The sequence below is a fragment of the Poecile atricapillus genome, chromosome 8 (assembly GCF_030490865.1).
Source record: "Poecile atricapillus isolate bPoeAtr1 chromosome 8, bPoeAtr1.hap1, whole genome shotgun sequence".
NCBI classification, from domain to species: Eukaryota; Metazoa; Chordata; class Aves; order Passeriformes; family Paridae; genus Poecile; species Poecile atricapillus.
The window spans coordinates 24,190,457-24,204,965 of NC_081256.1; positions in this window are offsets into that span (position 1 = coordinate 24,190,457).

The window sequence follows — 14,509 nt, forward strand, 5'->3', positions numbered from 1 at the left end:
CTCTTGTTTTTCCTGCTAGTATTTTTGATGTTGCTACTGCCCAGCACATTGAGTGGGGAGAAACTGAAAATTGTTTGGATCAAAGTTCAGGTGCTGGACCCTGAGCTCTGTGCTGTGATTCAGAGTCAGAACAAGCCTGGGGGAGTCAGAGGTGGAAGGGATCATGTTTATTCCTTAGAAACACAAATGTCAGCAGCAGGAGGATTATTTTAAACACTCCACCTCTCTTGACAAAGTTGTGACAGCCGTGGCAGGTTGGTGAGACCTGTGAAGTCACAGGACAGCTTAATTAGAGATGAATTTTTGTGTTTGGGAGGGAGGAACAGCGGTGACAGATCCAGCTGTAAACAAGAGGTGCGGATTAGCTGAGCACAAGGCTTTGACAAGGTCCTCTGAATTTACTCCTTTTTCTTTTCCTTAACCCTCAGGGACCTCCATCCCTTCCCCACTTGGTGCTTCCCGAGCATCTCTGCACACACAGAGGATTCCATGAGGAACTCTCTCCTCTCTGACAGCTGCTGGAGGAGAATCCTTCCCCTGGGATTACCTCCAGTGAAGCTGAAGAGATCAAGGTCATCTAAAGAGCTTATTCTCTCTCTTTCCCTCACTTGGAAGGTACTTTGTAAACCACTGTCATAAATTTTAAACTTCTGACTGGAAGGATGCCCAGCCAAAGTCTTTGAGTGATCAGATTAGTTTACATAAGACTTTTTCCTCACTTAAAAGAAAGTGCTGGGAGCTATCATTGAGGCATTTGCTTAATCAAAAGTGTTGCAAACGAAACAATTTTGTTGTCAGAAAATGAAGAAATGACCAAAAAAATAAAATAAAAAAAATCATGTGAGATGTAATTTAAGGAGGGGAAGAAAAAATAATAATCTAGCAGTGCAGTGTAACAGGATTTCCTTATCAACCCCTTCCCAGATGCAGTCACTGTCATTCAGGCCATGCCAGTGACTGGTCTCATGCCAACCTAATACAAGTTGGTTCCACTTGTCACCCTTTCAATTTCCCAGCTGGACTCCATTTTAAAGGGCATATTAGCATTATCAAAGTAATCGTTAAGATGTGTCTTGGTTTTCTGTTAAATCTTTTATTTTTTTTTTATTTTTTTATTTTTTATTTCTGAATCATATTAGTGGAAAAAATAATCAAATGCTGGGAAGAAAAAAAGGAAATGTTATTATCTTTGGGTGGCATCAGATGTTATGCTCTCAAATTAAATGTATTTTCTTCTCCTTTCAAAAGAATGTGAGGTAACTTCTCCAGCACAGGATTCACTTGCACAGGGTGCTGGAGAATCCCTTTTGCAGTCCTAAATTCAGGCAATGTCCATCCCTGCTTATTAAATCAATTATCTGAAAAAGATGCCATTGTTTATAACTTTTAGAAGAACCTAATTTTTGTATTCAAAATTGCAAATGTTCCAAAATTCAATATTCAAAATTATTCAAACACTCTGAATAGTAGAAAATTATGAGAATAATTGAAAAGCCGTGTCTGTGTGCTGCCAAAGTACTTTTAAGAGAAGAAAGTAAGATTATATAAATGCCAAAGCAATAGAAGATCTTACCTGCTTTTCCATCTAGGTTATGAATTCTAAAAGTAATTATTTTTAGGCTTTTTGTCAGAACTTTTTAAAATTGCAGTGTTGTTGATGTCCTGTTCATATATTTGCTCTTCTTTCTTAATTTTTACTGTGATAATTAATGAGAATCTTTTGATTACCCAGAGACCATTATTAATGGACTATTATATACATATAAGTATATAATAATCCATATATAACAGACTGTTAATTATTAAACACCATCATTAATGGTGTTTTTCACAGAGACCAGGGTTTTGAGTTAAGGAGACACTGACATTGGGGCTGGAGACAAGAAATGGCCTTTGGGAAGAAGGGATGAACACAGGTGGCTCCACTCAGGACCCACCCAGAAAATCTCTCCTCCCAGAGCAGTTCGGTGCCAGGATGTTCTGGAAATACAGCTGGAAGGGAAAGTTGTCCTCCACTTCTTTTGGAAGAGGTGAATGAGGCTGTTGAGGAGGAGGGAAACCCAGATGTAATGTCTAGAATGATTTGGGTCTCTGTATTTTAGCACATTCTGTCCCGAGTCAATGTAATAAATACATTTCTTAAATCTTTCCTCCCTCTTTTGTTGTCTCCCTTTTGTTTTCCTCTTTTTTCCCCTCTGTATCCAAATGACCTGTTTCCATCCTAAATGAGATAACCTCTGTTAATGATTTTAGAGCTGAGTGGGCTCCTGCTGGTTGTGCATCTACAGAAATATTTCCACCTGAGAAGGAGCTGGGAAGGGAAGAGGTTTCTGACCCCTCCAGCTGCTGCTGAATTTCCAGCCACAAACTCAGCCTCTCCTCGCTTTCCTTCAGCCACTCCCTTCTCCCCCTTCTCTGGGCATCAATCTTGCTGAAAGCAAAACTTTCCTTGGCAAGAAAAGAAATCATTGCTTGCTTTATTTTAACCTTTCCTGTCACTTCCCAGATCATTTAATGGTGGGAAATTTTATTTCATCTGTCCATCCATGTATAAAATTATCTCACTAAAGGCTGCTATTTTTTTCTTCTCTGCTTTTCCATTAAGTACCTTGAAGTCAGTAGAATTTTGCCACTAAAACACCAGGACTAGTGAATACTGCTGATATTTATTCTTACTTTCACTTGACTAAATCTACAGGAATTCCTAGAGAATTGATAGGAAATATGCTGCTTATCTCTGTGGTATTTTATTTATATTTGATAAAAAAAGTTCAACTTCAATTCCTGTTACTTTAAAAGCATTTTTTTAAAATATATTCAAGTTTTCCTGTCCAAAAAGTATGAGAAATGTGAAATTAAGGTGCCACAAGTCAATTTAAGATTAACATAATTGTAGAGATGTTAGATAAAAAAATAACAGTTTTTCAGTATTAAATTTACAGGTGCAAATTCTGTTCCCATCAAAGATGATGCCTAAGCTTAATTAATTTTAATTTATGGGATGGCACTGCTTCAGAGGGCATATTTTTGCTCTTAATGCCCAGCTGGATGGTTTTGCTTTATCACATATAACTTTTTCACCCAATGTTGGAACAAATTAGTATCAAAGCACAAGTCAGATTAATCTTGTGTTTTTAGAGCAACTGCCTTAATCTGCCTCAGAGAGAAAAATCAGTGTACTTGTTATCATATTTGAGCAATCCATTATGAGATGTGCCAGGAGTTTCCACAGACTCAATTTCACATTGCCTTGATTGCATTTGAATACTGCTTGTTCTCCTGAGAGCCCGCCTGGATTAGTTTTATGATAATTCTCAACTCTTCTACCTGCAAAGGGCGAAATTCAGCATTGCTGGGGAGGTGGATCCATCCAGCATTTGCCATTAGAGAGCTCCTGTTTATTAATTTGCACACAAAACCACCGTGCTGGGGGCCAGCCTTTCCCCCTCAGCTCAGCCCTGCATGGTCAGAAATTCCAGGGAATATTTTGCCAGAGCGATGCCTTAGGATTTTATTTTTATCTTTTCCATACATTTGTAACCCTGCAGTTCTTTCCAGAACTCCAAACTCCACACCCAGCGTCAGCTGCTGCTTTCCCATTCTGGGCAGACACAACAATTCCTCCCCAGGCCTGGCAATCAAGGACACCTCACTGCCCCAGGCCCCAGAAATGGCAACAAAAGGGAGCTGGGGCAGCAAACTTGGGCTAAATGCCTTCATCAGCTGCAGCTGGAATTGCAGGATTGACCCCCAATGTGCAAATGGAGCCAACTTGTAAAAGTGTGAAACCCGTGAGCCCTGGGACATTTTGGGTGCAGCCCCTGGGGGGCTTCACCTGCCCTAAATGTGCCTGGAGACCCCTCAATAAATAGAAATAGAACTGATTTGTATTCCCTTAATTCTGTCTGGCCTCTGTTTCTGGGTAGCCCCAAGAGGCACCAGGAGGAGCCAGCAGCCCCTGTGTGTGGGGCAGGAGGATGGAGCTGTGCCTGCAGCCCCCCATGGCCCAGCAGGAGCTCTCCTTGGCTCCCACAGGATCCTCTGGGCTTCTCCCGTGGCTCCAGAGGGATTTAGGGTGGGCTGGTGCGAGGCTGAGCTGGGATGTCGCGGGTTGCAGGGCAGGAGAGCAGTGCAGGGCTCTGAGCACGTCTGGAAGAGCCTCCCTGAGGAGCGAGGCCCAGCCTGGGGCAGGGATTCCGTGCTGGGGACAGGGAGGAAGGGCTGGATCTCCCTCAGGTGTGATGGGCACACCGGGTCGGTGGTTTTCTCCTCACTGACAGTTTAATGTTTACTCCATTTGCTTTCTCAGGGCAGAGACAGCACCAAAAGTCATGGAGCAGATGGAAGAGGAAATTCCCTGGAGCTGGCTGGGCAGGGCGAAGGGGAATTTTCTACCCCCCTGCTGAGGGTTGTTTCATTATAGTGCTGCTGTGTTTGGCTCAGAATGGGCCATGCTCCACAGACAGAAGATAAAAGGAGCAGATTTTCTGCTCCACATCTCTTCAGAGTGTGGCTCTCTCAGAGTTCCAGATCTCTTCAGGGTCTTCAGCCTTCTTGGAGCCTGGCCTCAGGCCACTGCACTCTGCTGCTCCAGCTGCACTGTCCAGGTAATGCTGGGAGATGGAAGAAAAGGATGTTTAGAAAACTTAGATATTTTATAAAACCCTTCTAACTTGTGGTGGTTACCTGGGGGCCAAGAATGGCCTTGGTTTGGAGGAGCAAAGCAGAGTTCCCTCAGTTCAGAGCAGCAGAATGTAAAGAATCGAAGTTGTCAAATGTCCTGTCCCAACACACAAAATCAATTTCCACAGAAGGTCAGGCACAGTCATCAGAGGCTGATTTTGGAGATGGAAGAGCAGGAAAAAATAGGGAAAAGCATTGGGACCTCATCTTTGAAGCCCTTCAGGAATAATTGCTGCAATGGGAAGCCAGCCCAGGGCAGAATGTGCTCAACATGAGCTGCCTGAACATTTGTAGGATTTGCAGTTGAGGGGTATGCAGCTCTCTCAGATCATCACATTAATGCTGATAGATAAACAGAGAATTTTAGGCTTTTCTTTATTGATCCAACACTTTTCTTGAGTGAAAGGATTGACTGAAGCAGCTCTACTTTGATCTTAGTACATTTTTTCCTTTAACTGTTTTTGGGCTTTTTTTTCCCCCTCTATTTTGATGGGTTAGGGGAAAATACTGTATTAATAGATCAGTAATAATGCTGAACTAATGATCAATTAGCAGTTATAATTTGCCTTCCTGCACATGAAGAAGTGGCATTATCCAAAGAGGAGCATTATCTCAGCACAATCTCTGTTGAATTCATCAGTGTTAGGTTTTGGTGGGCTTGAAGTTTTGTTGGGAGTGAGATACTTTTGTTGGGAGGCTACTCATCCTCCCACCAGACAGCTGACAGATGCTGAAGGGCCTTTTCCAAGTATCTTCATCTGGAAAGAGAGTGACTTCTCCCTTTTCTTCTTTCTTAAGGCCCTAAGGGAATTTTGGAAATCCCTGAAAAAAAAAAAAAAAGAAAGAAAGAATACCTGGAATATTCCACAGCCTACAGTGTGATTGGAGACTCATGGAAAAACATCTGTTAGCTGGAGAAAAGAAATGCAAAGAGACACTGGCACTCGTGTTCTCTTGGCCCAAGTTCAGCATTAGAATTCCCTTCTGTGGGTCCATCTTGGAGAAATGTTCCATGTGGTTGTCAGGCTGGATTTCCCCCCTCTTTTGGTCTCTTGATTTGTCAGGTATTCAGCTCACCAGAAGCCCAAAACCTAGCTGTGAGCGAGGCCCAAAGGCCCCGAGTTCCCCAGCTCAGGCTCTGTGGCAGCTCAAAAATGCTTTTTTCCCTCAAGTTACCAGGATTTCAAGTGGTGGGTTTGCTCCTGGCCAGGAACAAACTGCTCTGGGTGTTGAATAGCAGCTTCTTATCTCCAGATTCCCAGATGGGCTCGTGGATGTCCCACTTCTGATGGTTAGCATTGAATAGGAAGTTTTGCAAATGATTCTTGGCAGGAGCACTCATCACATTTCTATTGAGATTTATCTCCACAGCTGAGTTTTCCTTTGCTTTTTTTCTCTGTACCATGCAATTAAATGGATGACCATCCTATGCAGAAGGAAATGCTTCTATCAGAGATGAAAAGAACTCAGAGTGAAGCCAGCCACACACAGCACCGGGTTTTAAGCCAGCTTTACATCAGTTTTCAGAAGAAATGAAAAAAGAAATGCATATGTTAGGTATTCCTGGGCTCTGAGATACCACACACATTTTCCTAGGACACGTGCTCATAAATGTACTGCCTTCTTAAACCAGCCTTTTGGACTGGAAAAATGCTCTAAAAGGAAAAGAAAAGCAGAGTTCTCAGTTTCTGTCATTAGGTAATGAGAACCTGTCTGTTGCCTTGCTGACAGCAGTAAATATTTCCTGTCGTGTTCTTTATTGCCATTTGAACAGCAGGACTCCCCAGACTGGCTGGGCACTGCATTTTGTTTTGCAAGAGATTATTCAGAGAGGCACTCTATTGATTGGAGAACCCTGTTATATTTGCCAATCTTACCATAACATGTCTCTAAATCTGCATTTCCTTAAAATGTTTTGGGAGTAGAAATACTTGGAAATGAATTAACAAGCCTGGATATCATTTAAGCCATGCTTCGACCCATAGATGATGCAACTCTTGGGGTTTTTTAGCCAAACAGAAATTTTATAAAATGAGGAATTTGGCTCAGGAGAATGTTTTCAGAATTCTGGAGGATTCACTGTGGACCTTTCTGGTTTTTTTTTTGTGGAGGATGAGGAAATTTGCAGGCTTCTCTGGAGCTCCTAATTTGTGATATTTTCTTGAGGTGTGCTCACCAGAAATGTGAACTCTGCTGTTATTTGCCAATAGGTGGCACGAGTGCATTGCTGAGGTTTGCAGGTACAAACCAAATAAATGCCTGTGTTTGACTCGGGGAGGATGCAGCAGAAGGTGCCGTGTCCATGTGAGCAGTCACTGATTCCCACGTAGGAACCACTGGCTGTGATCTGACGCCTGCTGCCAGGGATGAATGAGGCATTTTTGTTCCAGAACCAAGGAAAAAAACAGCAAAATTAATGCATAATTATTATATCAGACAGGAATGGGCTTAATGTAGAGCTGGGTGAAAAAGGAATGACCTGAAATCAACCACAGCGGCATCACACACACACACACACAAAAAGCATTCTCTTATCAATTAATAAACTTTAATTTATGGCTAGCCTGAAAGGAAAAAAACCCAAGCAGTAAAACCAACCCAAAACTCAAGCTTTAATAGAGGACAGGTCCAAACCCTGCTCGAGGCTACTGAAGAAAAAATCAAGTTTACTTGAAATTACACAACAGTTGGAGCATAAATCTCTGCTGTGCATAGGTGAGGGGAGTTTATTCAGAGGAGCTGCACGATGGATGAGTGGTAGTTCAGGGGGAAAAGTGGAAGTGGTGTGGTGATTTAAATGGCATTGCAGCCACTGGAATTGTCCCTGCAGGTTTTACTCTGCTCTGATGCCTCTCCCACCCTGTCCCACCGTGGAGCTCCAGCAGCTGCAGCATTTCAGAGTCCTTCTGAAGCCACTTCTTTCCCTTTGGCACACAGATTCCAGCTTTGGATGTGCAGTTCAGGAAAAACTCATTTATAACTTCACCAGCAGAGTGAAATATTTGCCTGTTTTGAGCGTGGGGTTTTTTCAGGACTGTCTCAAGTGTTTTTCTGGCTCTGATCTCTCCAGAGATCCTTCTGATCACTTTTTAAAGATGATTTACAGGTTGAAGAGCAGTTACCAGACTAGAAAAAATCCTGATTTGAGATTCTTCACTCTGTGTTACACGAGTGGTCAATGAGAGGATGAGAACTTTCCATCTGCCTTTGAAGCCTAGGAATTGATTTGTGGGGTAGGAATGGGAGCAAAGTGTTTGGGAAGTGCCCATATAATGATTTTGATCCTTGCCTGGATCTTCCTTTTCTTCACAGCCCAGGTCATGATCCTGCATTTGTTGATTCAGAGAGTGAGTGGGATAGGGCAGTTCTGGGTGGGTATTTTTTAGCCCACTTTTGCCATATTTGTGAACTGAAAACCTTCAGAATGGCAGAATTCACTCTTCCAAATGCATTTGTTCTATTTTTTCTGGTTGGAATATAAATACCAGAATGGAATTCTGCTCCTCAGAGGAGTTTGATGCAATACACCTTTGAGGACAAAAAGTGTAGGATTTAATTTTTATTTTCATCTCACTTTTTTTTTCAGGCAACAGGGTCTAGACTTCTGCTGCTTTGCATGACAATCTCCCTGGCCATTCTCCTCACTCAGAATTACTAATTAGGTAAATGCTAATTACTCAGCCTATACTTTCAGGTTATGGCAGGGTGGGAGGACTTGGTGTGGATGGGGCTGTTCAAGGCTGAGTTGTGGGTTTGTTGTCAGCTGTAAAACACACAAAAGCTGGATCTTTCCAAGTTTTTAGCTGCATTTTACAGTGGCACTGGGGAGGGACATGCTAGAGCAGAGGAAAATGGTGATTTAGGTGTTTGTGTTCCCTCTTCTGGCCTGGTTTCCTTCAAGTCGTGCAGATCCCACTCTGTTAAAATCACCAAGTTCTTGGTGTCCCCCAGGCTGGAGTCTGAGTTAGCTGTGTTCTGTCAAGGTCTGACATTTTCCACTGCTACTCCCAGAAAACAATTTCCTGAAAATAGAGATTCTGAGCAGGCTGGTGCAGTGGGAGGCATCCCCCTGGTCCCATCCCATGGATCCAGCCCATCCAAGCCCTGGGAGAAGCCTGGGATGAGCCCTGTGCTGTGGGTCTGGCCTGCAGGCACAGAGACACTCCCAGAAAAATCAGTGCTTGGGGGACAGAATGGGGCACCCCCGATCCTTCTGTGCCAGCCACATCCCCCAGAGGGGACAATGAGAAGGGACAATGAGAAGGGACAAGCACTTGCCACAGGAAGATCCACACCAGGGAATGGGAAAGGGGCTCCCTGAGAGGCAGCAGTGGCAGAGCATGACCTGGAGCTTGGAAAAACAAACCAAAACAGGGATTTTTTTTTTTTATATATATTTCTTTTTTTTTTTTTTTTTTTTTTTTTTTTTGTCTAGGCTGAGCCTCCTGCTGCAAATTTATGGGCTTTTTAACTTGCTGTGCTACCTGTCAGTCTCGGAACAGATGCACAGCCTTCAGGCTCTCCGAGCTTGCCAGCTCCTGGCATCCTGCTGGGAGCTGTGGGAGGACTTGCAGTGGGAACCAGGGCAGCCTAATAATAGCAGCAGAATCCATCGAAACCGGTGTTTGCACAAAGAGGCAGAAAAGGTAACCTGGAGTTGTGCTTGTTTGCAGCCAGCAGAAGGACAGAGAGGGGAGGAACCACGGGGCACTGACTGGAGCACTTGCTTGGCAGCAGGATGCTGAGTGCCTCGGCCAGGATAAGCAGATGTTTGAATTTCCCCAAAGCTGAAAGAAGCTGTGGATCTGTAAAAATAAGCTTCTCGAAGCTGGCGTGTTTCTGCTCAAAATGGACTGGGTCTGATTTACTGTTTGAGTAAAACCAGAGGGATGGAAATTTGTATTTCTGGTTTTTTTCCTTTGTGTCTTGACTGGAAGTTTTATAGTTCTTTATCTTAAATGTTCCTAAGGGTTCAGTTAAGTTGTCTGGTCATAAACCAGGTGTTTATTTGAGAGCATTTTGTGGGTGACAAATACAATATAAAACTGTTATAGATCTTTTCCTTCTGCTCCTTAAACAGGAATACAACCTGTGTGACACCACAGGACAGCTGGGTGACAATGCAGGTGAGAACCCTGATATTCCATGAGGAAATGGGTAGAGAGTGGGATGGATGCTGTGAGAAAATCCTTCCCATCTGATCACCTTGGCAGGTGTAGTGACCAAACGGTTTGGGTTTTGCTGGGTTTAGTTTTAGTTATTTTTAGGACACAGCTGCTTTAAACTTTAATTTTTTGCCTATGATGACTTCTTCTTAGGGAGAAAAAAAAAAGGAATAATATTGAGATTAGAATTAACAAAACATGAGGAAAGAGAAATCAATATTAATATAAGCATCAGAACATTTTAATTTTGGCATTTGAAGGAATAATGGGAATTGTTGATCAGAAACACCATCTGCCAAGGCAGTCTCCCTCAGCTGGTTATGGCAAATTGAGCAACGGTAAATTATTCCTTACATTTATTTCTGGTTCTGGAAAGAATCCCACAAATTATTCTTTTGTAGAGATTATTCATCAGTTTCTCCAAGCCATTCCTGCCTTTTCTTACCTCCCAGAATTCTGTGTAGTAGGAATGGACTGGAGCAGATTTGTTTTCCAGAGCTGGGGGAGGATCCTGTGGCCTGTGAGGGGAAATGGGGATGGAAATGAGCTTTGGGCAGAGCAGCTTTGGGGTAAAATCCAAAAAGTCTCCCTGTGCTGATTCCCAGGGATGCCACTTTGCAGTGGAGACTCTTTAGGAAAGAAGCAATGCTCAAATTTGGACTGCAGTGTTCTTCTTTTGGGAGTTTTGGTCAGGAACTGATAAAAATTTATGGGGGAGAGATCCTAATAATCACTTGAAGGAGCAGAGTGAGGAGCTGTGTGCTGGCAGTGTTGTCACGTGTGCTCCCATCTTTTCTGGGGAGAGCTGGGTTTTCCTAGAGCCTCAAACTGCAGTTTTGGGCTCTCACAAAGATTATATCTATTTTTTTCTTTTTTTAAAAAAATAAATATGAATTACTGATACTATTTTTTGCAGATTTCTTTCAGATCAGAGAATTTGATTTGGTTAAAAATGTCGCCCCATATGCCTGGGGTGGGGGTGATGAAATATAGACTCTCCAGTATTTTCGAGGCCAATTAATTTTTTAATTAACTGAAGTATACTTGAAAATATAAAACATTCATTTGTGGAAGTTGGTCTGTTTCCAGTTATTGCTGGATTCATTTGGCAAGTCATGTTTTTTAAAGTAGAAAATGAAATTTCTAGCGCAGAATGATAAATTGTTTCCCTTCCATGGAAGTCTTTAAACGACTTCTTTTTTACTTTAGATTTTGTTATAATTTGTTGTGTTTAGATTGGCACCATCTCCACCATTTCGATTAAAAAGTGTAATTAATTTGAAATAAGGTTTCATTATGGTTTTCAGAGCTCTGTTCCAAATAACTTCTAATTTCTATCAGTTTCTTAAGGATTTTTCCTAAATGTCCCTTAGTTTGACTCCTGCAAAAGAACCAGGCCCATCCCCACCAGGAATGTGCCAGCAATACTCACTGCCTGAAGTAGAAATAATATCAAAGTATTTAGTGATGTTCCAGTTCCCTTGTAAATTGAAATAATAATGAAAATGTTTTGCAATTTGCAAATGCTCCTGTATTTTTATTTTTTTTCCCTAGAATTTGCTGTATACATATATTGTCACTGGTGTAGGAAAAAAGTGGTTTAAGTCATGCTACCAAAATTAATGTCAAAACTAATTGACCTTCATAGGCAGATAATTTTATGCTCCTTCGAACGTGGTCTGTCTGATCACCCCATGAATATTGCATTCATTTCACTCTCCAGAAATTACTTTTTCCCCCCCTAAAGAAACTCCTACAGTGACTTCACAGAATAAAGAGGAGAATGATGGAAATCTTGATGTTTCCATCCCTTTTTGTGGTTGTGGAGTTGACGCTGAGCTGTGTGAAACTCACGGTGCAGTGAAAAAAACAGGGAGGCTTCCACTTGGAAAAGGGTGGTGTAAAAAGGGAAATTATTTAATGTGGAGAGTGGTTTATTTCCTTCTTAGGGATTTTGATGTGTGGAATAGCTGATGTGGTTTTCCCAGAGGAAAGGAAAGGAAAGGAAAGGAAAGGAAAGGAAAGGAAAGGAAAGGAAAGGAAAGGAAAGGAAAGGAAAGGAAAGGAAAGGAAAGGAAAGGAAAGGAAAGGAAAGGAAAGGAAAGGAAAGGAAAGGAAAGGAAAGGAAAGGAAAGGAAAGGAAAGGAAAGGGATCTATCTCGTAAAATTTGGGAAGATTTCATATTTTGGAAGGTCCCTCCAACACAAACCATTCTGTGTTGATGCAGTGGTGGAAAAAAAAAAAAAACCAGAAAAAAATGCAGCCCTGTTGCATTTAATGGCAGATCCTTAAATTATAGCAGATTCATGCCTCTATTGCATTTTTAATGTTGCATTTATCACATCATCTTTATGGGGCCGTCATTAGGGATTCACTGCAGTTTCCTCTGTACACCAGGGCGCTCAGGAGTTCATAACTCAGCCCTCCTAATTTGTGACACCCTGAAACCCTGCAAATAAATTGTCCCTCTCTATGCAAATTGTCCTGGGAGTTTTAGGAGCTTCGGTTGATCGAGCCCTTCGAAGCTCTGCTGATGAAAACACCCACAAAGGGTCAGATCTAAAAATCCCCAAACATTGTGGACTCCAAGCAGTGGAACTCAAACTCATGACCCAAGCCCCCAGCTGGGACACTGCTGATCTCCAGAAATTCCTCTCTTTTTTTTGACTAATAGTTGTCTTTGCTCCAAAAATAGGATTGTGTGTCACCAGGTCTCTGAAGGACTGGAGCTGAGAGCAGATCACGACATTTCTGCATGGACAGACCAAAGGAAGAAAACCTTGTGAAGAGGAGGAGGAGGAGGAGGAGGAGGAGGAGGAGGAGGAGGAGGAATACTACTACTACTACTACTACTAATAATAATAATAATAATAATATATATATAATATATATAATAAATTGTAATTAAATTATGCTTGTTCTAGTAAAAGGGAAGATCTGGTTTGCATCTCCCTTCCCAGTCAGGGGAAATATGAAATGTTACAATTTTAGAGGGATATTTAGTGTTTTCAGGAGTGTTTAAGTGCTACCCATGGTGCTGGTAGAGAGGTGGGGAGGTTTCCCAAATATCTGGTGTGGGATCTGGTGCTGTGAGTGGGAGCTGCTGGATCAGAGGGGGTGGGCAGGCACAGAGAACCTGCTCTGACAGTCGCCAGTCCTGGCCACAGAGCAGCAGGTCAAGGGTTTCACCATTGCCTGTGATCCATTGGTGAGATATTTTAACACATACAGGTCACCAAAATCTCCATTTTTAATGGGTTTGTGAAGCAGCTACCTGTGCAGGCAGGAGCCTTGATAAACTTCCTTCAGCCTCTTGTCATGCAAAAGGTTCTGAGCACAAGGAGGAACATTGCATATCTCTGCCTGCCAAAAGGATCCTTGGCAAGCTGTGCCTGAGCAATTCTGATTTGTTTCCATTTAATTAATGAACACTTTCCTGCTTTGTGATTATTGTCCTTGCCTGAAGTTGTTCCCATTATAGAGATGAATAAATAGTTCTTGACATTAGTTTCTACCTGTTTTGTAATTTGTTACACCATCAGGGACCTGCAGCTTGTCCTTGCTTTGAGTTCCTATTAATTCTGTTTATTTTTGTCTTTTATATGATTTCTGGTTTGTCCTTCACAGTTAAAAAAAAAAAAAATAGAAAAAAAATCTTAGCTTTGGTGTTCTTTTATTGCTAATACAAATATCTTTCATCTTTTTTCCTTTGCCATGGAATAGATTCCTTTGATTGAGATAGGAGTCTCTCTTCTGCTGAATTTTGTACCCCTTCCAGGAGCTGCTTGTGCCACACAAACATGTGAGAGGAAGATAAAAAGGAAGATAAATTAACACAGGCATTTCCTGAGTACAGCAAAGGAATTCTCCCATTCTGCTGTGGGTTTTGTATCTCTGTTCTGTCCCTTTGAAGGTTTTTATTGAGGCTGGGCTGTAAGAGGGGAGAGCTCGGGTGTGGGGTGCAGAGCTCCAACCCCAGGATGTGGTTCAGAGTCATAGAATGGTTTGGGTGTGAAGGAACCTCGAAGCTCCTCTCATTCCAACCCTGCCATGGACAGGGAATCTCCCACTGGGCTCTGGAGCACGAGGAATGGCAGGACGTGGCTGGGGACAGCTCTTGGAGCGGTTGCCAGCAGCCGGCAGAGCCGCGCCGCGCTCTCCACTCGTAAATTATCGACAAATGACTCCTCCAGTCAATAGATGAATTATTGACAAAGAAAACAGCAGCTTCTAATCATCCCCAGATTAATGCCTTCCTGGCAGTGCCTGTGCTAACACAAATAATTGCCTCAGCACGTGCCAAGCTGTCCCGCGGATTTCGGCGGCGCGAGGCTGCCCTGCGCCAGCCGTCAACTGCAGGTAACACAAATTCCTCACCTTTTTGGGGCTTAAAACCCTGTTTCCTGTGAGTTTGGTGCAGAACAGACAGCTCTGGTTGTCCTAAGGGGGAGGCATCCCAGGGCTGGCTCTCCATGGTCCCAAATAAATGGCCAGAGTGTTTCCATCAGTGATGGATGAGCACAACGTTCCCTGCACCGAGAGCAACCCCAGCTCAGCTCCTCAGGACTTGTTTCCATCTCCCTTTGGAAACTGGGGGGATGTTCCTCAAGTTGGGGAGTTGGTTCAAATGAGAAAAAAAAATAAATAATAAAAATAAAAA